The sequence below is a fragment of the Temnothorax americanus genome, unplaced genomic scaffold (genome assembly GCF_048541705.1).
Source record: "Temnothorax americanus isolate GAGA-0224 unplaced genomic scaffold, ASM4854170v1 Scaffold169, whole genome shotgun sequence".
NCBI lineage: Eukaryota > Metazoa > Arthropoda > Insecta > Hymenoptera > Formicidae > Temnothorax > Temnothorax americanus.
In genome coordinates, this window is record NW_027509306.1 from 122,262 (window position 1) to 145,819 (window position 23,558).

Here is a 23,558-nt window from a genome sequence, read left to right on the forward strand (position 1 = left end):
GTTGCCCATAAGAGATCTTGACGTTCTCTACTTAACCTATATGTCGCAGCGGTAGCAACGTTGCCAAGTTTCGCAGTGATCTCTCCCTCTCCCTGCCTCCGAGCAGACGAAAATTATGTCCGATAGTGTTCTTTAGACGACTATTTCTCAAAAATAAATACCGCTTGCTATATCGAACTTTATTGTCACACGTTACTAATGATATGAGGCATTTTATACTATTTTTTCAAAAAAATTCTAAGAAAACTGTACTTATTATTCATTAAAATGTCCGTGTCGAGAGAGCTCAACCTAGGGATCCCGTGTTAAAAATCGGAACTTTGAAGCTGAATATCTCAAATTTTAGTACCGCAAAGGGCATTGAATAAAACGCCTACGTATAAAACGCGTTTAATTAAACATATATTGAAAGTTTAAGAAAATTTCTAAGAAAACGATTTTGCCGGTGAACAAAGCGAAGGCCGAACTTCCTCGATGTCGATAATGTCAACATTTCTAATTCTGTTTTCTCTATATCTGTCCTTGTTTAACTATAGTAATTTGTCTTTGTTCGATCGCTGCGCCATCTCTTGCTACACTCAATACTGCTTATCCTATCAACCTGCATGTGCTTTTGCACAAAATAGTAGCGAAAACTCAAACTTTTTTGTTACGTTATTAATTTTAGTTTTTCATGTACGGTATTCTTTGTTCACATTATACGAATGGCGCGTGTATCTTATTTTGTACATACAAACTGTACAACTCCTGTATTAAGGAGGTTGGAGCAGTTTGGTCAACCAAAGATTTTCGTTTGTAAAAAATATATACAATAGTATAGGATCTACCGCATGTGTGAAATAAATTTCAGATTTATTGACAATCTAGGAGCTGAGATATTAAATTCCAAAAATGCGTCGTTTTACATGGGGTTATATGGAGAAAGCGTTGGCGGCGATGATTGATCCCAATTTTCTTTAATATCTAGTAAAGATAAACGCTCAAAAAACGTGCTTACGCGTACGGTAAATTAATGCGAACATTTAGAATGGAAAAAAAAACACGTATTCACCACCTAATAACAAATATATTACGAGTTAAAGCGATCGAAATTAGACTGAAACAGCAGTTGATAGTTCGCGAGTAGGTAGATGTGGCAACGCAGCGTCGACAATGTTGTTATTCGCCCTGGGAAGGTGCTGATGACAGCATCCGTATCGAGATAACCGGCTCGGGTGAGCGTGAGAGCGTCTGGCTCTCCGCGCGCCTTCTCGGAGCCGTTGACGACATGCATTCTTTAACATTATTATTAATCTATTGCCAAGCCGTTATAAAAAGTTATTAGCTATTGTCCCTTTAAGTTGTATCTACGCGGATCGCGAGCTGCATCCAGCTTACATAACCGGTCAGTGTAATTGTTTATTACAACTATCCCTGAGACGGGGTGATAATCGTGTGTGTGTTGTCGGGTGTGTGTGGTGGTCTATTATGCTGTCATACGTACAGGAGGCTATCGTTACCGTTACACCGGTTATGAATGAAAATAATGAGAAGTTAACGAAACTTATTCGAGGGGTACATGCGATGCACGTGCCGAAACTTGCACTGCGATAGCGTCGTATACGTGTGGTAGCTTCTTTACTTCATGGCTGTATCGTCGTAAGGCGGCTGGCTCGGGATTACGCCCGTTAGTCTACGCTAATAAGGATTGATCGATCTACAGCTACGTAGCGAAAGCAAAACATAAGATGGCGAACTGCGAGAGTACGCGCGCGCGTGGGCAAGCGCGTAGTGCAATAATAAGTAACAATACTAGGAAACGAACGCGTTCAGTGGGCTCGAACGGTTTGTCGCTAACAATATTTAGTTAATTCGTTTTTGCGTGGTGTACGGCGGAAAATATAAGGAATGAAGATGTACTGTACGCGTTGAGAGAATGGTGCTGAATAGGCAAGATAACAGGCGGTCCAATAACGCTCGCCGCGCGGTAGGGCCGGCGAACGCTACGGGAGTTATGTCCGTTATTATTCCGTTCTAATGAATTAAAACATTGCCGACCGAAGTCACGTTCTCCCTATTACTGGTCTAGTGTCTCCGCGAAATAGGACAAGCGATTATTAATAATACTCTTAATAACTAAGGTGTACAATAAGGCAACTAACAATAAGACGCACGCTACAGGAGAGAATTAACGCATGGGCGTCCAAAAAAGAGGAAAAAAAAAGGAAATGTATCGACGAACGTCACAATGTATATTCGCAGCGTCGGCAATGTATAATGTATATAACCCTAACATTACCTAGAATGATAGAAAATTCACGGGCATGTTTACGTTTAGCAACTGCCGCTACGTGGCTCAACACAGAGGCGAGCACTGCTACCAACCTCACAAAAATGCAACGTTGCCAAATTTTAATTGTATTTAATATAATCGACGGAAAGTTATTAAAAAATCGACAGTTTATATAATTGTCAAGGGAGCTACCAGTATAATAATCATTATTTCATTCTATCGACGGCAAAACATATATTCATGCCATTTTTATATTGAAATAATTAGCAATACCACAAGTTTTCAAGTTGGCATTGGCAAAAAAGTGTTTCGTTTTTAGCTAATTAAAATATAAAGATGCATAATATGATACTTTTACTATACATTTTATGCAATAGCAGTGTATAGAGAATAAAATGATACCTAATACAGATTTTTTAATGGCCTAATAAAAAACTTTTTTCTAAACTGTCAATTGACTCAACTGGATCGCTCCAACCTCCTTAAGCAAACGCGTTTACGGTAGGTGACAGCTCAACTGCAAAACTGCTTAGGAACGGTTTTTCCCAAATTTTAGCCAAATTAATTAACGAATCTCATTAAACTTATGCTCGTTTTAATCAGTAAGGTCAGCCGCAAGGCGGTACATAGCCGGATTTTCCATTTTGGCTCTTAAAAAATTTATAATAAATAAAATACGGACTCGCAACTAAGCAACTCGACAGAGGGGTCGGTAGTGTTACTCCTGTCGACCTTTAAGGGGATCCTGCAGCCGTATGATTTACCGACATTATTGTTTTTAGATGGATCTTTTAATTGGACTTTATAAAATTGTAAAAATATTTTACAGAATTAAAGTACGCACAAAAATTTAAGGTAACGAACGCGATTTTATATCAAAAACACCAAAAAATTAAAAATATTACTTATTTGGGCACATACAGCTATCACCTGACGACAATATTTGCTTAAAACAAAAATTTTGCAGTTTATACATACATAATGTTTATCATCCTCCCTTGGGAAAACATGTAGGAATAATATTGTGCAAGTAGAAGTAGGATTCAAACTCGAAAAAAAAAACAGTGGTAGTATTATACCTAAAAAAATGTAAGTAACAAGTGGTAAACGTAATCTTTGTATGTATCTCGAAAAATCTCGAAAAAACCTAAGCAGTAGTATCTTTACCTCAAAACAACCAAAGTAACAAGTGGTAGACGTAATCTTTGTATCTCGAAAAATCTCGAAAAAAACTAAACAGTAGTATTGTTATTTTCAAATATGTTGTTACCTCGAAAAAAAACAGTGGTAGTATTATACCTCAAAAAAATCTAAGTAACAAGTGGTAGACGTAATCTTTGTATCTTGAAAAATCTCGAAAAAACCTAAACAGTAGTATTTTTATTTCCAAAAAGTTATTACTCAAGTGATACACATCACAAAATTACGTTACCTTATCAAAAATGAGTCGCGCTTCAAGTGATCTATTATTACAATCACAAAAAATAAATGATATCTCTTTTTAAATTACAGCGCCAATTACAGAAAACATACAATAAGAAAAAAATTTGTCAATCCCAAGAAATATTTAGTCCGATACGTTCAACTAAACATTTTAGTTAATTAACTAAACATTAGTTAAATTAATTAATTCTTGATTAAAGAAACGAAATAAATTGTTGAAACAATTAATATTTAATTAACTAACTAAAATGTTTAGTTGAACGTATCGAACTAAATATTTCTTGAAATTAACAATTTTTTTTTCAGTGTATTTTTTGAGATACAAAGATTACGTCTACCACTTGTTACTTACAAGTTTTTTTGAGGTATAATATTACCACTGCTTTTCTTCGATTAGAATAAAAGATTGAATCATGAAGAATTACACAGAGGTAACAGTACAAAATACAAATATTTTATTAAAATATTTAAACCCAACAAGGGAATACAAGGTATTTAAATACAAAGTTTATATATGTATTTTAAAAGATTTAATCGCATTGCAAAGAATTACAGAGATAACACAGTACAAAAAATAAAAATATTTTATTAAAATACATAAATTTTTCTTGTCATTGTACATTTGTAAAAGGTCTCTCTCTCTCTCTCTCTCTCTCTCTCGAATAATGCGGCTTATGATTAAGTATAGGATAAAAGGTCTCTCTCTCTTTCTCTCTCTAGCAGCGCCAAGTTTTTTGACAAAAAAAATTTATGTATTTTAATAAAATATTTTTATTTTTTGTACTGTTACCTCTGTAATTCTTTGCAATGCGATTAAATCTTTTAAAATACATATATAAACTTTGTATTTAAATACCTTGTATTCCCTTGTTGGGTTTAAATATTTTAATAAAATATTTGTATTTTGTACTGTTACCTCTGTGTAAATCTTCATGATTCAATCTTTTATTCTAATCAAAGAAAAGCAGTGGTAATATTATACCTAAAAAAAAACCCAAGTAACAAGTGGTAGACGTAATCTTTGTACATATCTCGAAAAATACACTGAGAAAAAAAATTGTTAATTTCAAGAAATATTTAGTTCGATACGTTCAACTAAACATTTTAGTTAGTTAATTAAATATTAATTGTTTCAACAATTTATTTCGTTTCTTTAATCAAGAATTAATTAATTAAACTAATGTTTAGTTAATTAACTAAAATGTTTAGTTGAACGTATCGGACTAAATATTTCTTGGGATTGACAAATTTTTTTTCTTATTGTATGTTTTCTGTAATTGGCGCTGTAATTTAAAAAGAGATATCATTTATTTTTTGTGATTGTAATAATAGATCACTTGAAGCGCGACTCATTTTTGATAAGGTAACGTAATTTTGTGATGTGTATCACTTGAGTAATAACTTTTTGGAAATAAAAATACTACTGTTTAGGTTTTTTCGAGATTTTTCAAGATACAAAGATTACGTCTACCACTTGTTACTTCGGTTTTTTCGAGGTAAAGATACTACTGTTTAGGTTTTTTCGAGATTTTTCGAGATACATACAAAGATTACGTCTACCACTTGTTACTTCGGTTTTTTCGAGGTAAAGATACTACTGCTTAGGTTTTTTTCGAGATTTTTCGAAATACAAAGATTACGTCTACCACTTGTTACTTAGATTTTTTTTAGGTATAATACTACCACTGTTTTTTTTCGAGGTAACAACGTATACACTACTATGCGTGTACTTGGCGCCTTTCTTTACCTTTTTTTTAAAAAAGGTAATTTTGTACAGATATCACGCCTTTTTGTAATATTACGCATTGTATAAACAGTACGTACAGGGTGTTATTTCGAGGTAATTGTACATACTCCTGCTTACGGCCAACTCGTATCATCATTTCTATCGTCTACTAAAATACATAAAGTTAAAGCAATATACTAATTGATTCTTCAGCTTATGTTTACGTTTTACGTTTTTTATAGTTACGGCAATTCAGTGAAAAACTAAAACAGTGAGACACGTAAAAAGCTATTGTATTGTAAGCAGGGCACACACGCTTTTCGTAGAACGTAACAGTAACGTTTCGACCAATCGCGTTGCTCGATTCTTACTTCTACAGTTACAGACGGCCGAATCGAGTAACGCGAGTCAAAACCTTAATGTTATGTTCTATTACGGAAAAGTGTGTGTGCCCTGTTTTATACACCATCCAATTTTTATTAAGCATAATTTTAATTTGTCCAATTTTTATTATGTCTAGACATAATTTTAATTCAGCGAATTTTTATTATGTTATGACATAATTTTAATTCTGCCACTAGGGAATTTGTAAGTCGATTCTTATGAATCAAGCTTGAATTCGATGTCTAGGTGTCCCAGGTTGCCGATGACGAGGTCCACATAGTGCGCTCCATAGTTTTTGGTATCCAGGTGTATTAATATACCTTGAATTCAATGTTCACGTGTTCCAGGTTGCCGATGACGGGTTCCAGATAGTGCGCTTTATAGTTTTCAGCGTCCAGATGTAATAATACGTTGAATTCGATGTCTAGGTGTCCCACGTTGCCGATGACGAGATCCACATAGTGCGCTCCGTAGTTTTCGGTGTCTACGTGTATTAATACCTCGAATTCGATATCTACGTGTCCTACATTTAGATTTAAAGTTATTAATATACCTAGACACCAAAAACTACGAAGCGCACTATGTGGACCTCGTCATCGGCAACCTGGGACACGTAGACATCAATTTCAAGGTATTAATACACGTAGACACCGAAAACTACGGAGCGCACTATGTGGACCTCGTCATTGGCAACCTGGGACACCTAGACATCGAATTCAACGTACGATTACACATGGACACCGAAAACTATGAAGCGCACTATCTGGATCCCGTCATCGGCAACCTGGGACACGTGGACATCGAATTCAAGGTATTAATACACGTAGACACCGAAAACTATGAAGCGCACTATGTGGACCTCGTCATCGGCAACCTGGGACACCTAGACATCGAATTCAACGTACGGTTACACATGGACACCGAAAACTATGAAGCGCACTATCTGGATCCCGTCATCGGCAACCTGGGACACGTGGACATCAAATTCAAGGTATTAATACACGTAGACACCGAAAACTACGGAGCGCACTATGAGGACCTCGTCATCGGCAACCTGGGACACCTAGACATCGAATTCAAGCTTGATTCATAAGAATCGACTTAAAAATTCCCTAGTGGCATTTTCTGCCAAGCGTAGAGAACCTTCTTTTCCGTTGACTCAATATATATTATATCAAGCTTGATTCATAAGAATCGACTTAAAAATTCCCTAGCGGCACTTTCTGCCAAGCTTAGAGAACCTTCTTTTCCGTTGACTCAACCTCAAAAAATAATTGTTGCACTACATTGAAAAATCTTTACATTGTGTCAATTAGAAAAGAATGTATAATAACAATTTTATAAGATTAAAAAATTTTATTTAAATTTAACAAGGGAATACAAGATATTTAAATACAAAGTTATTTACATGTGTATTTTTTAATGGCCACAAAGAATTACAGAAGTAACAGTACAAAATAAAAATATTTTATTAAAATACATAAATTTTTTTTGTAAAAAAACTTGGCGCTGCTAGACCTTTTAAATAAATAAAAACAACAATAAATAAAAATAATTCAGAGAAGAATACAATGGGAGTAATATTAAATGATTATCAGCGTGGATGTGGGAGTGAGTGATATGGGTGTGCGTGACTACGCGGACGGCGGATACTGCGGCTTATAATTAAGTATAGAATAAGTTTATTTATTTATTTAAAATTTCGAGGTCTAGCAGCGCCAAGTTTTTTTACAAGAAAAATTTATGTATTTTAATAAAATATTTTTATTTCGTACTGTTACTTCTGTAATTCTTTGTGGCCATTAAAAAATACACATGTAAATAACTTTGTATTTAAATATCTTGTATTCCATTGTTAAATTTAAATAAAATTTTTTAATCTTATAAAATTGTTATTATACATTCTTTTCTAATTGACACAATGTAAAGATTTTTCAATGTAGTGCAACAATTATTTTTTGAGGCAATATACATGTTCTCTCTGTAATTGGCGCTCTAACTTAAAGAGATATCATTTCTTTTTTGTAATTGTAATAGATCACTTGAAGCGCGACTCTTCTTTTTGATAAGGTAACATAATTTTGTGACGTATATCACTTGGGTTATAATTTTTCGGAAATAAAGATACTACTGCTTAGATTTTTTCGAGATTTTTCGAGATATAAAGATCTACCACTTGTTACTTAGGTTTTTTCGAGGTATAATACTACCACTTTCTTTTTTTTTTTAGGTAACAACATATACACTACTATACGTGTACTTGGCGCCTTTTTTTACCTTTTTTTAAAAAAGGTAATTTTGTGCGGATATCACGCCTTTTTGTAGTATATTACGCATTGTATAAACAGTATGTACAGGATAAAGCTATTTGGAGGTATAATACTACCACTTTGTTTTTTTCGAGGTAACAACATAACAGGGTAACAACATAATACATATACACTATTATGCGTGTACTTGGCGCTCATTTTACCTTTTTTTTAAAAAGGTAATTTTGTACGGATATCACGCCTTTTTGTAGTGTTACGCAACTTAATCTTATAAACAATATATCTTATAATTTCATAAACCGTATATAATACAAGGTATGAAGCTAAAAGTGTTACGGACTATTATTTCTAAAGAAAACAACAATTTAATATTTTGCTCAGTTTTTTAAAAATAATAATCTGTAACCCTTTTAGTTGTACACCTTGTATATATTTTTCAATTTCAACATAAAACATAATCGCAATAAAGCATGATTAATGTTAATAAGTCGTTAACTGTAAAATTCTTTATTTATTTTTATTTGCGTGTCTTACTGAATGTTGTTCGCAACTGTATATGTACCGATATCTTCATCAGGTATCGATATTTTTGATAATTATTTTTACGTCAGACATAATTTTAATTCATCCAATTTTTATTATGTCTAAACATAATTTTTGTCCAATTTTTATTATGTCTAGACATAATTTTAATTCAGCGATTTTTATTATGTCATGACATAATTTTAATTCTGCCGCTAGGGAAATTTTAAGTCGATTTTTATGAATCAAGCTTGAATTCAATGTTTAGGTGTCCCAGGTTGCCGATGACGAGGTCCACATAGCGCGCTCTATAGTTTTCGGTGTCCAGGTGTATTAATACCTTGAATTTGATGGCCACGTGTTCCAAGTTGCCGATGACGAGGTCCACATAGTGTGCTTCGTAGTTTTCGGTGTCTACATGTATTAATACCTCGAATTCGATATCTACGTGTCCTACATTGGGTGCGTTCAGCCGATACTTTGCTAGCCTAGCAATCGTGAGCAGTCGCTCGTTTTCGCTTGTTTCCTCTTTTTTGACTTACTGGATTAAAAAGAGAAGAAACGAGCAAAAACGAGCAACTGCTCACGATTGCTAGGCTAGCGGAGTATCGGCTGAACGCACCCATTCAGATTTAAAGTTATTAATACACCTAGACACCAAAAACTATGAAGCGCATTATGTGGACCTCGTCATCAGCAACCTGGTACACCTAGACATCAATTTCAAGGTATTAATACACGTAGACACCGAAAACTACGGAGCGCAATATGTGGACTTTGTCATCGGCAACCTGGGACACCTAAACATTGAATTCAACATATTATTACACCTGGACACCGAAAACTACGAAGCGCACTATGTGGACCTCGTCATCGGCAACCTGGGACACGTAGACATCAAATTCAACGTACGATTACACCTGGACACCGAAAACTATGAAGCGCACTATCTGGATCTCGTCATCGGCAACCTGGGATACGTGGACATCGAATTCAAAATATTAATACACGTAGACACCGAAAACTACGGAGCGCACTATGTGGATCTTGTCATCGGCAACCTGGGACACCTAGACATCGAATTCAACGTACAATTACACCTGGACACCGAAAACTATGAAGCGCACTATCTGGATCTCGTCATCGACAATTTGGGACACGTGAACATCAAATTCGAGGTATTATTACACCTAGACACCGAAAACTACGGAGCGCGATATGTGGACCTCGTCATCGGCAACCTGGGACACGTGGACACCGAAAACTACGGAGCGCACTATGTGGACCTTGTCATCGGCAACCTGGGACACCTAGACATCGAATTCAACGTACGATTACACCTGGACACCGAAAACTACGAAGCGCACTGTGTGGACCTCGTCATCGGCAACCTGGGACACGTGGACATCGCATTCAACGTATTATTACACCTGGACACCGAAAACTACGAAGCGCACTGTGTGGACCTCGTCATCGACAACCTGGGACACGTGGACATCGAATTCAACGTATTATTACACCTGGACACCGAAAACTATGAAGCGCACTGTGTGGACCTCGTCATCGGCAACCTGGGACACGTGGACATCGAATTCAAGGTATTAATACACGTAGACACCGAAAACTACGGAGCGCACTATGTGGACCTCGTCATCGGCAACCTGGGACACCTAGACATCGAATTCAACGTACGATTACACCTGGACACCGAAAACTACGAAGCGCACTGTGTGGACCTCGTCATCGGCAACCTGGGACACGTGGACATCGAATTCAACGTATTATTACACCTGGACACCGAAAACTACGATGCGCACTGTGTGGACCTCGTCATCGGCAACCTGGGACACGTGGACATCGAATTCAAGGTATTAATACACGTAGACACCGAAAACTACGGAGGGCACTATGTGGACCTCGTCATCGGCAACCTGGGACACCTAGACATCGAATTCAACGTACGATTACACCTGGACTCCGAAAACTATGAAGCGCACTATCTAGATCTTGTCATCGGCAACCTGGGACACGTGAACATTGAATTCAAGGTATTAATACACGTAGACACCGAAAACTACGGAGCGCACTATGTGGACCTTGTCATCGGCAACCTGGGACACCTAGACATCGCATTCAACGTACGATTACACCTGGACACCGAAAACTATGAAGCGCATTATCTGGATCCCGTCATCGGCAACCTGGGACACGTGGACATCGAATTCAAGATATTAATACACGTAGACACCAAAACTACGGAGCGCACTATGTGGACCTCGTCATCGGCAACCTGGGACACGTAGACATCGAATTCAACGTATTATTACACCTGGACACCGAAAACTATAAAGCGCACTATCTGGACCTTGTCATCGGCAACCTGGGATACATAGACATCAAATTCAAGCTTGATTCATAAGAATCGACTTAAAAATTCCCTAGCGGCACTTTCTGCCAAGCATAGAGAACCTACTTTTCCGTTGACTCAATATTTATTATATATATACCTAATTTTTACTTAAATAGAAATCTTCCTCCTGACCGATAAGTTTATCGACCTAATTTTGAAATACGCGCGCGATATCGAAACTGGCGATACCTGCGCCGCCAGCGTCGAAAAAGTGAAAAGGACGTTTCTCTGATAATCATAATAATATTGAATGAGAGCGTTAGGAGGAGTATCTTAAAAATAAATTTTCACATTTGGACTTTGCGTCGCAATATCTCCGCTCGTAAAGCACGTAGCGGAATATTATGAGAGAAACCCCCCCCTAATTGGACCCCAAGCTATCGATCAAGCCTACTTAGAACTTGATCCGTTCACTCGTTATCGAGATCTCAACATCTCGGGTACTCGCAACCCGTCGCGTCGCGTAAAAGAGTCACGGTCGGTCTCGCTCCGCGTGTACTTGGCGCGAGACACTACCGTGTCTCTTGATATATATTATTACCTAATTTACCTAAATAGAAATCTTCCTCCTGACCAATAAGTTTATTGACCTAATTTCGAAATACGCGCGCGATATCGAAACTGGCGATACCTGTGCCGCCAGCGTCGAAAAAGTGAAAGGGACGTTTCTCTGATAATCATAATAATATTGAGACGTCGGCGTTAGGAGGAGGAGAAGGAGGGGTATCTTAAAAATAAATTTTCACATTTGGACTTTGCGTCGCAATATCTCCGCTCGTAGGGCACGTAGCGGAATATTAAGAGAGAAACCCCCCCCCTAATTGGACCCCAACCTATCGATCAAGCCTACTTAGAACTTGATCCGTTCACTCGTTATCGAGATCTCAACATCTCGGGTACTCGCAACCCGTCGCGTCGCGTAAAAGAGTCACGGTCGGTCTCGCTCCGCGTGTACTTGGCGCGAGACACTACCGTGTCTCTTGATGCGTACAAAAAAAGATCCATCGAAATTTTATTTTAGTAATGCAAATACGGATGTAGAATGACAAGAAGAGCAGTAATAGTAGTTGCCGGATCTTGTGAGAAATGGCGAGCAATCGAACAAGGACAGATGTTATTTCGTTAGACAAAGACAGATATAGCGAAAACAAAATTAGAAAAGTTGACATTATCGACATCGAGGAATTTCGCCTGTCACTGCAGGATCAACATTTATTGCTTAATCAACATTTTATTTCGCTCATAAAGCTTCCTTTTATGAGGAAGCCTATTTTTTTATGTATAATTATTAGTAGATTTATTAATTTAGCTTCCTCATAGAGAAAGCTTTATGAGCAAAATAAAATGTTGATTAAGCAACGTGAAAATTTATAATTTGCATACTTGAAAATGGTGAGGAAGTAATGTTAATATTTAGAATTTGTAGGGAGACCGGGGTGAAATCGGCCCTATTTTTTCGGTGCCAATTTAGCAATAAAATAAATCATCATAGTAAAATATAGTATACCATTGTAAAAAGAGTGAACCCTTGGCTACAAAATTTATATAAAAATTTGTTCAACCGGTATAAAGTAAAAACGACAAAGGTGCAAAAATCGAAAAGTCAAAATTCGTGTCTTCATTCTCGGACTGGATTTTAAATAAAGATACATAATTTTGATCATAAAAAATAATAGAATACACTTTATTCATAATTTTTTTAGTAAAAAAATGGAAAGCGGAAAATAATTTCAAGAAAATCAATTTTCTTTTCGCTAACAGTTAAAGCATGTAAAAACAGAGTCTGACGAGCGCACGCACTCGTTGTGTGCCTTACGTCTGCACGAGATGCTCTGTTTTCTATTATCTCTGAGTATACGCAGCACATATTATTTAGCTTTTTTGACTTCGTTTTGGCTTAGTCACGACTTCGCCCCAAACACAAGTTTTAGGTTTGGTCGCTTATAAAATAATTGAAATCAATGAAAATAAAAAAACTGCACTGGATTCGTGTTCAGCATGCATTATTCTTTAGAATCACTTACTTTGAGATTTGGAGAGACAATAATACTTAAGATATTACAAATTTTTGACGCGGAAGAAATTTTACTTTCGACCTGCGAAAACACGTTTGCTTCGATAAGAATCACAACATGGCACTAACCTCACTAAACTCCGTTGGTCACGTGAGCACCATAAGCCGCGTTTACAGTATTAATGGCGAGTTCACACAACATACAGATTTCGAGATAATTGCAAAAACGACTCCGCTCCGGGGCCGAATCGCTCCGGTCGCCCTTACACTTAAAAATTATGAGGAAGCAATGTGCAAGTTTCTACTTGCCCACTTAAAAATTATGAGGAAGCAAGCAAGTTTCTACTTGCAGACTTTTTTTTATTGTGATAAGCTAGCTTTATTGCAATTATCTGTTATATATCTGTTATACTAATATCTGTTATACTTATACAAAAATCAATTAAATAATTAATGTTTTTATTAAAATGATCCCTACTAATTGCGGATATTTCTTAATTTTTCTTTATTTTAAAAATAATTTTTTAAATACATAAAAAGTGATTTTATTACTAACTAGCTGGTGTCCCGGGCTTCGCCTGGGAGTCGTTTTTCTTTAAACTATTTTATTTATTCAGTAAAATATTCAAAAATAAATATTATTATTAAAAAAATGTTGTTTATTAATACTTATTATTTCTCAAAAAATTTTAAGAATTTTAAAACCGGTTTTTAAGTGTATTTTTTAATTTCCGCCAATTTTCAGATATTGGACCTTTTTTTTTGTTTCTCGTTGGAGGAGGAAAATGCCTAATGCATACCTTAAGGCCGGTCCCTAAGATTATGCCGGACTTGCACCGGCTAAAAACCTTCCCCAGCCCCCACCCTCGGTATGATGTGTATAGATCCGTGTGTAACAATCAGCTGATCGCTGAACCTCATACCTTTTTTCTTTGTATCTCTCTCTCTCTCTCTTTTTCTCTCTCTCTTCCCTTCTCTCTTTCTCTCTCTCTCTCTCTCTCTCTCTCTCTCTCTCTCTCTTTTTCTTACTTACTTACAATGTGCGAATATCCTCTTAATGGCTTTCTCTATTTCTTATAATGTGCGAATATTTTTTTAATTGCTCGCGAAAGTCACGAATTAAATTGACTGATTTATCAGTTTTGACATATCATATGTGAAAGCAGCAACTTCATAACATAATTTACTTAAAATTGCTCGACCTATGAACGATATCATTTGTTAATTTTTTTAATTTATATGTATTTTTAAATTTATATTTATTTCACATATGCAATTCTTTGAGATTCGATCAATTATTTCCCCAAAAATTGTAAAAATTTCTGACACCGGTTTCCAAAAAATCGATAACAAAAAATTATACATTTTATAGTATACATTTTATAGCATTCCCCAGAAAATTCTACCCCTGTATCGTTAGTAACTTACGAAAGAGAGCAAGCCGAGAATGAGCCAAACAATGATCGAAAACGTACACGGTAAAAACCATTTTATTTGCGTAGATTTATAGCCGTAGTGAAATATATATGCATACAATAATTTTTTTTAAATTACATTATAATCCACATATTTCTGTAGCTTCTGTTTTCCGCTATGATAAATTTATTTCTTTTGATACAATCTACGTTGTCCTCTAACAAATCAGAACAGAGCACATGCATGAATGTGCTTGTTGACTTGCTGGAATCTGGAGCTTATGTATCTGAATTTAATGGAAGAGATCTAACTATATATCTTACTGTTATATTAAAATTAAAACGTTATTATATATACACATATTTTAATTGTATTAATTAGCAATGAAAAGTACACTAAATTAAAATTTGTTTTTTTACTAATCATGCTTTAATATATACATATATGTTATTATATAAAGAAACCTAACCTTTTTTTCTTTTGTTTATTTTCTCTCTATTTTATTAATTTTTTCTTGCTTTTTTTGCTTTTTCAATATTATTTTGATTTTCTTTTACAAAAAGCTTTCGTTTCTTTGTCTCTTCTTTTATAATTTTCAAAAGTATTTCATCTATAATACCTTTTATCCATAATACAGTTTCTTCATATTTTATCATAAATTCAAAAAGTTCCTCGTCCATACCATTATCCAAAACTAAAGAATTTAGAAAATATTATTTTTTATAAAAAAAAATAAATTATTATTATTTATTAAATTATTATTTATATAATAATTTATTAATTTTTACTTTTTCTAACTTCCACTTGACACTCCGTTGTTAAAATTTTCCATTTTAATAAATATAATCTTAAATATATTTTTTAAAATATATATTAGTATATTCAAACGTCTCGGTAACAGATTACTAAAATGACTAACATATAATATGTGAAACTATCAGCTTATACAGTCTTTTATGACTTAGTTAGCAACGAATGATTTATAAGTTACTTGTTTCACATATCATGTAATCTATATATAAAAAATAGAATGTTTGTATGTATAAATGTATGTATGTCTGTTCTTTATACACTCTTAAACTATTCAACCGAATTTTTACCAAAAGTATGTAAAATAGGGGTAAAAAAACGTAATTTTTGGGGAAACTTTTGTAATAAAACTACAGTTTATAGCACTCTCCGGGAAATTCTACCCCTGTTTTTATATACAATTCTTTAAAATTCGATCAATTATTTCCCGAAAAATTCGCCAAACTTCTGATACCAGTTTCCAAAAAGATCGGTAACGAAAAATTATATACTTTATAGCACTCCCCAGGAAATTCAACCCCTACTTTATGTACAATTCTTTGAGATTCGGTCATTTGGAACCGGTTTTCAAAAAAATCGGTAACAAAAAATAGTACACTTTATAGCACTCCCCGGGAAATTCTACCCCTTCATGTATAATTCTTTGAGATTCAATCAATTATTTTCCGAAAAATTAGAAAAATTAAAAAACCGGTTTCCAAACAAATCGGTAACAAAAACTGTTACACATCATGACGCTCCCCGTAAAATTCTATCCCTATTTCATATACAATTCTTTGCAATTCGGTCAATTAATTCCTGAAAAATTGGAAAAATTTCTAATACCGGCTTCCAAAAAGATCCTTAACGAAAAATTATACACTTTATAGAACTCCCCGGAAAATTCTACCCCTGTTTCATACTTAATTCTTTGAGATTCGGTAAATTATTTCCCAAAAATTTGAAAAAATTAGAAAAACCGGTTTCCAAAAAATCGGTAACGAAAAACTATACACATCATAACACTTCCCTGAAAATTCTACCCCTGTTTCATATACTTATACACATATATAATTCTTTGAGATTCGGTCGATTATTTCCCGAAAAATTGAAGAAATTAAAAAAACCGGTTTCCAGAAAATCGGTAACGAAAAACTATACACCCTATAGCACTACCCGGGAAATTCTACCCCTATTTCATGTACCCTTGATAAAAATTCGGTCCACTAACGAATGAGTAGTTTGCGGACAGACGGATGGACGGACGGACGGACAGACAAAAACAGTCGGGTTTTATATAATAGTATAGATATAGATTAGTGGCACAAATAAAGTTTTACAATCGATACAATGGTAAATCGATGTTGACTTGAGTAGTTCAGGCTACATATGGTCCGACTTGAGAATATATAAGACTGAAAAATATAACAGATTTAGAATTGAATAAATTGCGACTGGTTTGGCGCAATTTTTCTAATTTTATTATATTTTTAAGTCTTTTCTATCCGTATATTTTCATATATAATTCTTTAAGATTTGGTTGATTAGTTCTTGAGGCATCCTGTCTTTTTATTAAGAACGTTCAATGAATTTATTCGATAGCAATATGTAAACAAAACACTGTTGCTGCTAAGGTGACGACAAGCGTTTTGAACATTCAAAAGAGTATGAATGTGTTAAGAATTTATAAAACTTGACAAGTATTAGATGAAGTTATTGTAGTTATTCTTTAATTAAATAAAAATTGAATATTATTCTTTTTAAATTTAACATATCTTTGAGATGCTGTGATGTAATTGTGTCCGAAATTATTTTTCTAATACCAAAATTAGTGGCTGCTATAATTTTGGTATGATATGTACGGATCATGCCCCAATCATGGCTTAATTGTTTAGATCATGCCCCGATCTTGGCTTAATTGTCTGGTTCGTCCCCCGATCTTGATGACTTAATTGTCTGGATCGTCCCCCGATCTTGACTCAAATCATGTCCCGATCTTGGCTTAATTATCTGGATCTTCCCCAAATCTTGGCTTAATTGTTTGGATTATGCCTCGATCTTGGCTTAATTGTCTGGATCGTTTCTCGATCTTGGCTTAATTGTCCGGATCATGCCCCGATCTTAACATAATTGTCTAGATCATGCCCCGATCTTGGCTTAATTGTCTGAATCATGCCCCGATCTTGACTTAATTGCTTGAATCATACCGATCTTAAATCATGATCTGTGTGTGTGATCTAGACAATTAAGCCAAAAATATAATAAAACTATAAATAGCCCGATATTTCAAAATTTGCCACATATATTTCTAAAAAAATTATGGACTTTTGATTGCGTATAAAAATGGATCTAATCAATCAAATCTTAAATAATTATATATGAAATAAAAGTAGAAAAAAACTGAAAAATATAATAGAATTAGAAATAGATCGATATCTGAAATATTGAGAAAGCTACAGCGTAAAACACGCTTTTCTGAAAAATAAAAATTCCCTTAAAATCCCGGTCGACGGATTTTAATAAAATTAGAGGAGAACATACTTTTTATGCTACTCTATTTGTGTGCAAAATTTCAACCCGGTATCTAAACAATTGTACAAGTAGATGCGTACACAAAAAAATCCGCACGCACGCACATACTTCCGGACATCTTTTACTAATATGATTTCTCGACATTTTGAAACATTCTAAACCTATCAAAATCTCGAAAAAAATTTTTTTCACCAACACAATAAAGCTTCCTCTATGAGGAAGCAATAATATTTTTAATTATTTTTAGCTTCTCCTTTTTATTATTTTTCCTGTATATACGAACACAGATTATACAAGAGAAAAAAAACATGTATGGACATATTTTATATATAATTGTATCTATATATTTATAGATATATGTTTTTATATGAAAAATGTTTTACTGGAGATGTCTTTAACCGCGTGTTGTTACCAGTTTTCGGTAATTATTTACAAAAAGACCCCACTCGCCAATGACCTTGACCTTGACATATGTTGTCAAGGTCACCCTCCTGAGTGACCTTCAGAAGGTTTTAGCCGGCGGTCGTTTTTTATTAGAAAGTTATTAACAAAAAAAGTTTAAAAAATATAGCAGTTATTTTGAGTATTGAAAGTCATAAACGACTAATATATATATGAAAATAGTACATGCATGAACAAAGAAAAGTTATTTAAAGCAGCAAATCGTTGTTTTCGGCTCCACCATTCACGAGTCCATGCGTTTTCTGCGAAATTAAGCCCACGCATGTACTTTGAAGACACACTATGTGTCTAGTTTAACAATAGTGGAGCCCTCCGCAGAGGGGCGGAACCTACTCTCTCCACGCATACACTTTTCACGCGAGACGAGTTGTCACATAGGTTCGTGGCGTGCTTTATAAGCTCCGTTTATATGTATGTATGAGTTTATTGTTTATCTCCGCAGGGTTTACAAGGCGTTTTTGTGAAGAACGTACCCAAACCTCTTACAAGAACAAACTTCTCCTCGCGACTTGGCCGTATGCGATTTCTTACACTCTCGTTCCCTCCCTCCCTTTCACGCCCCTTCTCCTTTCTCCCTCCTCTTCTCTACATCCTTCTCCTCCGCCCCCTTTCTACCTTACTCTTTTTCCGAGCCCTCCCTCTTCTCAACCCACCTCCATTCCCTGCATCCACCCAGACCCTCCTATTCGTTTCTTCTCTTCCATCGTTAGATCCTCGCTGCAACTCATATTCATATATCCTCCACTTTGCTACCCTTCCGTCTCTTTGCGTTCGTCTCCTTCGGTAACTAATAATTATTATACTCTCATCCCTGCTCTTTTCTTAACCCTCCCGCTCCGTATACTTCTCTGCCTCTTTCTTCTCTTCCCCTAGCCACATATCCCTTTCCTTCATAACACCACCACTGATTCTGTTGTCAGCTTCTTTCTCTCGCTTTGCCCTCTTTCCTCTTCTCCTCTTCTTTTCGTCTTCTTCTTCTTCGCCCCCGTCCCTTTCACCTTATCGGCCAGAAACATCCTCACCCTCACCTGCGCGCGCATGAAACATTATATATTCTGTATTAATTTCCTGAATACACATATTTTATGTCATCTAGTAAAATAATTAAACTAGGTCTCTAATTCTTTTTATTGTATATCGCCACAAATATTTACACAGATAATCGATTAACTTATCTTGTTTAATACCAACTTTACTTAAACGAGCTCGTAAAGCACAAACCGATGTGACCGCAAAAGGGCGGAACCTACTGCCACCACGCATACACTTTCCACGCGAAACGAGGTGCCACATGGGTTTACAACTTTTCACGCGTGGAAAATCCACGCCGAAAACACCCCGCACCCCTCCTTCGGTGTGTGTGTATGTGTGTGTGTGTGCACGCGCGCGTGCTATCGTTGAATAATTTTTTTGAGCGGATCGTGACCGTTACTTTTTTCAAGGTCAAGATTACTCAAGGTTATGACCTTGACCACATATGTCAAAGTCAAGGTCATTGGCGAGTGGGGTCTTTTTGTAAATAATTACCTAGTTTTTCATATTACTCTAGCTGAAAGATGCTACAAATTGTTTTGCGTTAGCTGTGTTCTCCACGACTGATTGTGAGTTGCAGTTATCCTCTTTGACACATTTAGGTACATACAATAAAATTCTATTTTTAATTGCCGTAAGTTTATGTTATTAAACGATCTTTTCTTGTCAATTTAATAAAGTAGGGGAGACTGTACCTATTATATAATGTAAATATACCTATAGTGAAAATGTACCTATTATATAATATTTTAATTTTCAAAATTGTCAAATTACAAACAGGAATTTTGTTGTGACTTTTACAGTTATAAAGTAACTATTTAATGGAAATGGAAGCCTAAAAAAGTTAATATTGTAACGCAATTATTATAATGCTCAAATTATAAAATATTTACATTATCCATGTCTGCCAATACAATATAATTTTTTATTCATATTGCATTTTATATAATGGCAATGTTATTATATATTTGACAGGCAAATCAAAATAGCTTTGAATCGATATCGAAATGATGAAATATCGATGTCTTAACCAAAAATACATAATTTGCCTGTTTACAGTCTGGCGCGATAAATGTATGTCACAAATAATCTTTCTTTAAAAAATTTTTTTAAAAAATGTCATAAAGCACAAACATCGAACTAAGCTTCAAATTTCGAGCATTATTTCGATATGATGTAATATCGATTATCGATGATTTCGACGTCGATTAGACGTCGATTCGATGGGTCATTTCTCGCTGGGATAGTGAGTAACCTTTAAGGAGGCTCTTACCCGGCTGCTCTAATCAATGTAGCAACCGAAAAATTATCATTAATAATTGGTTATAAAATTATTGGAAAATTAAATAAAAAAATAAATAATGATTTTTACATAGTGTAAGAGTAAGTTATATGTTCTATTAGTGTAAATATTAAAATTTATACAATAAGTCAATTGACTACGTCAGTGCTAAAGAGCAGAACATGCGCGTGTCACAACGTCGTCTGTAGCAGTCTGCAGCTAAGTGAGGTGTAGCCGTGTAGCGTTGTAGCGAATGATGCGATGAAGAGATGGAGCCAAAAGAAAGATATAACGTGAGAATGCTGAGAGGGAAAATGAAAGGAAAATTCGCGAAAATAAAGGTTGTCAATGCGCGAGAGAATAATTATGCCGCTACCATACAGCGCAGAGAAAAGACATGTGCAAGTGAGGTTAGAAACTTCGCGCTATTTTGACACTCAGAAGATCATTCGCCTAACCTGTCGTACGTCATATTAAAACTACAATATCTTTTATAACTCATCGTCAACACCAAGTTTTCTTCTTATCATTAGAAAGATTATTATTTTAACTACAATTCCTTAGTTTTTTGTTTACCTGGCTCGCAAACTTGCCAAGAAAATACATCACTTCCGGTAAAAATTTTAGTGTTTACCATATGCCCTGTGTTAAAAATGCGAATTTCAATACTGATATTTTTACAGTTTTTATCGTCAACCTATGCTCAAGTTTTGGGCATCGGTCCGTTGTGGTTCACTTTACAACATATATTAATTTCATAAAGATCTGTCATATTATGATCGAGGTAAGAGCCTCCTTAAGGGGATGCTAAAGCCGTCCAAATTACCGACAATTCATTTCAAAGCTCTCATTTTGAAACGGCTTTACAGATCGCAAAATCCTTTTACAGGAGTAAAGTAGAGGTACTAATGAAGGGTGGGATTGTCAAATAATTAGTAATAATTGAAAAAAATTTTAAAATGCTGTCACCTCAAAACCTTATTTTCTGATATAAACAGTTGTATACGTAATATGTACGAAATTAAACTTTCCCACCCTTCAGAAGACGTGCACAAACAATAACGTACCTTTAAAATTGAGATTGAAAGCCTGGAATAAAAATGAGAGCTTTGAAACGATCGTGTATATTTTTCACAAAAATATTCACGCAGAGCAGCAATTATGTCACAGCAGTAGTTCACGGATCTTGCGAGAGATGGCGAGATGGCGCACGCAGCTGTGGGCAGTTTCGGGGTTGGCTACATTGTCTGGTTTCTACACAGCAATCGAACCAGGACAGATATATGATACAGATATCTCGTTAGGCATTTTTACATTTTTTTCAATTATTACTAATTATTTTACAATCCCACCTTTCATTAGTATCTAAACTTTACTCCTGTAAAAGGATTTTGCGATCTATGAAGCCGTTTCAAAGAACGAGCTTTGAAAGATATGTGGTACAGATATCGCGTTAGACATTTTTACATTTTTTTCAATTATTATTAATTATTTTACAATCCCACCCTTTATTAGTACCTAAACTTTACTCCTGTAAAAGGATTTTGCGATCTATGAAGCCGTTTCAAAAAACGAGCTTTGAAAGATATATGTGGTACAGATATCGCGTTAGACATTTTTACATTTTTTTCAATTATTACTAATTATTTTACAATCCCACCCTTCATTAGTACCTAAACTTTACTCCTGTAAAAGGATTTTGCGATCTATGAAGCCGTTTCAAATAACGAGCTTTGACAGATATGGGGCCCGATTTTCTATCTACAAACGTATGCGTAAACTCTGCTCTAACAGAAAAGCTGCAAGCTTATTGGCTAAAAACTGTGCGACAGAGAGCAAATCAATTTGCAGCCTTTCTGTTAGAGCAGTGTTTGTGCATATGTTTCTCGTTAGAGAATCGGGCCCATGTGGTACAGATATCTCGTTAGGCAATTTTACATTTTTTTTAATTATTACTAATTATTTACAATCCCACCCTTCATTAGTACCTAAACTTTACTCCTGTAAAAGGATTTTGCGATCTATGAAGCCGTTTCAAAAGAACGAGCTTGACGGATATGTCGTACAGATGCCTCGTTAGACAAGGACAGATATCCTCGTATTATTATTCCTTCTCTATGTATGTAATTTGCATGCACCCATGTATTCCTCTCTCTCTTTCCTCTCCCTCTCTCTCTCTCTCCTCTCTCTCTCTCTCTCTTCTCATCTCTCTCCTCTGTCTCCTCTCTCTCTCTCTCATCTCTCTCTCCTCTCTCTCTCTCTCTATCTCCTCGTCCTCTCTCTCTCTCTTCTTCTCTCTCCTCTCCTCTCCCTCGATTCCCTCTCTCATTGCTGTCCCTCTCTCTCTTAGTACACACTGGGTAGCGTACACTTAGTATGGTATAAAATCATTAGGACTTTTTGGAATTCTAGGTATATTTCAGACAGAAAAACGGTAATGTTATTTAGGGAAAAAAACTCTTTTATTATTTGTTGATAAAAATGTTGAGAAATGTAACGAAAATACATATATAAATAAAATATATGTTATTTTTTTTATTGTTATTGTCCGAAAAGTAAATAATATTACATATAAAACCGTAATGCAATTGAACCTAACATAGTCATACACACGCACACGCATACGCAATCGCACGAGCACGATACGCATACGCACATAAATATATTATTTTAATTATTTTTTCTGTGGGCCCCAGGCCCCGTCCACGATGACGATATCACGGACATGGGACTTCTCCAGGATCATGCTCCTATTACTTTGTACTAGAACAATAAGAATAATTCTGCATAAATTTTTATTTTGTGCCTTTATATCATATGTATTTTTTAAGCAAAGTGCATTTGCAGAATTATGCAATGGAAGATGTATACACACACACACACACCACACACACACACACACCAACACACACACACACCACACACACACACACCACGCACGCACGCACCGCACACGGCACACGCACACTCAGCAATCGCACACGCACCATCTCAACACCCATCA

General features: G+C 35.3%; 1 protein-coding gene across 1 annotated transcript in view; it reads left to right on the forward strand.

The window, feature by feature from the left end:
• Positions 1–23,558, forward strand: part of LOC143895761 (uncharacterized) — a 134,436-nt gene that overhangs the window by 100,982 nt on the left and 9,896 nt on the right. The gene's annotated exons all lie outside the window — the stretch shown is intronic.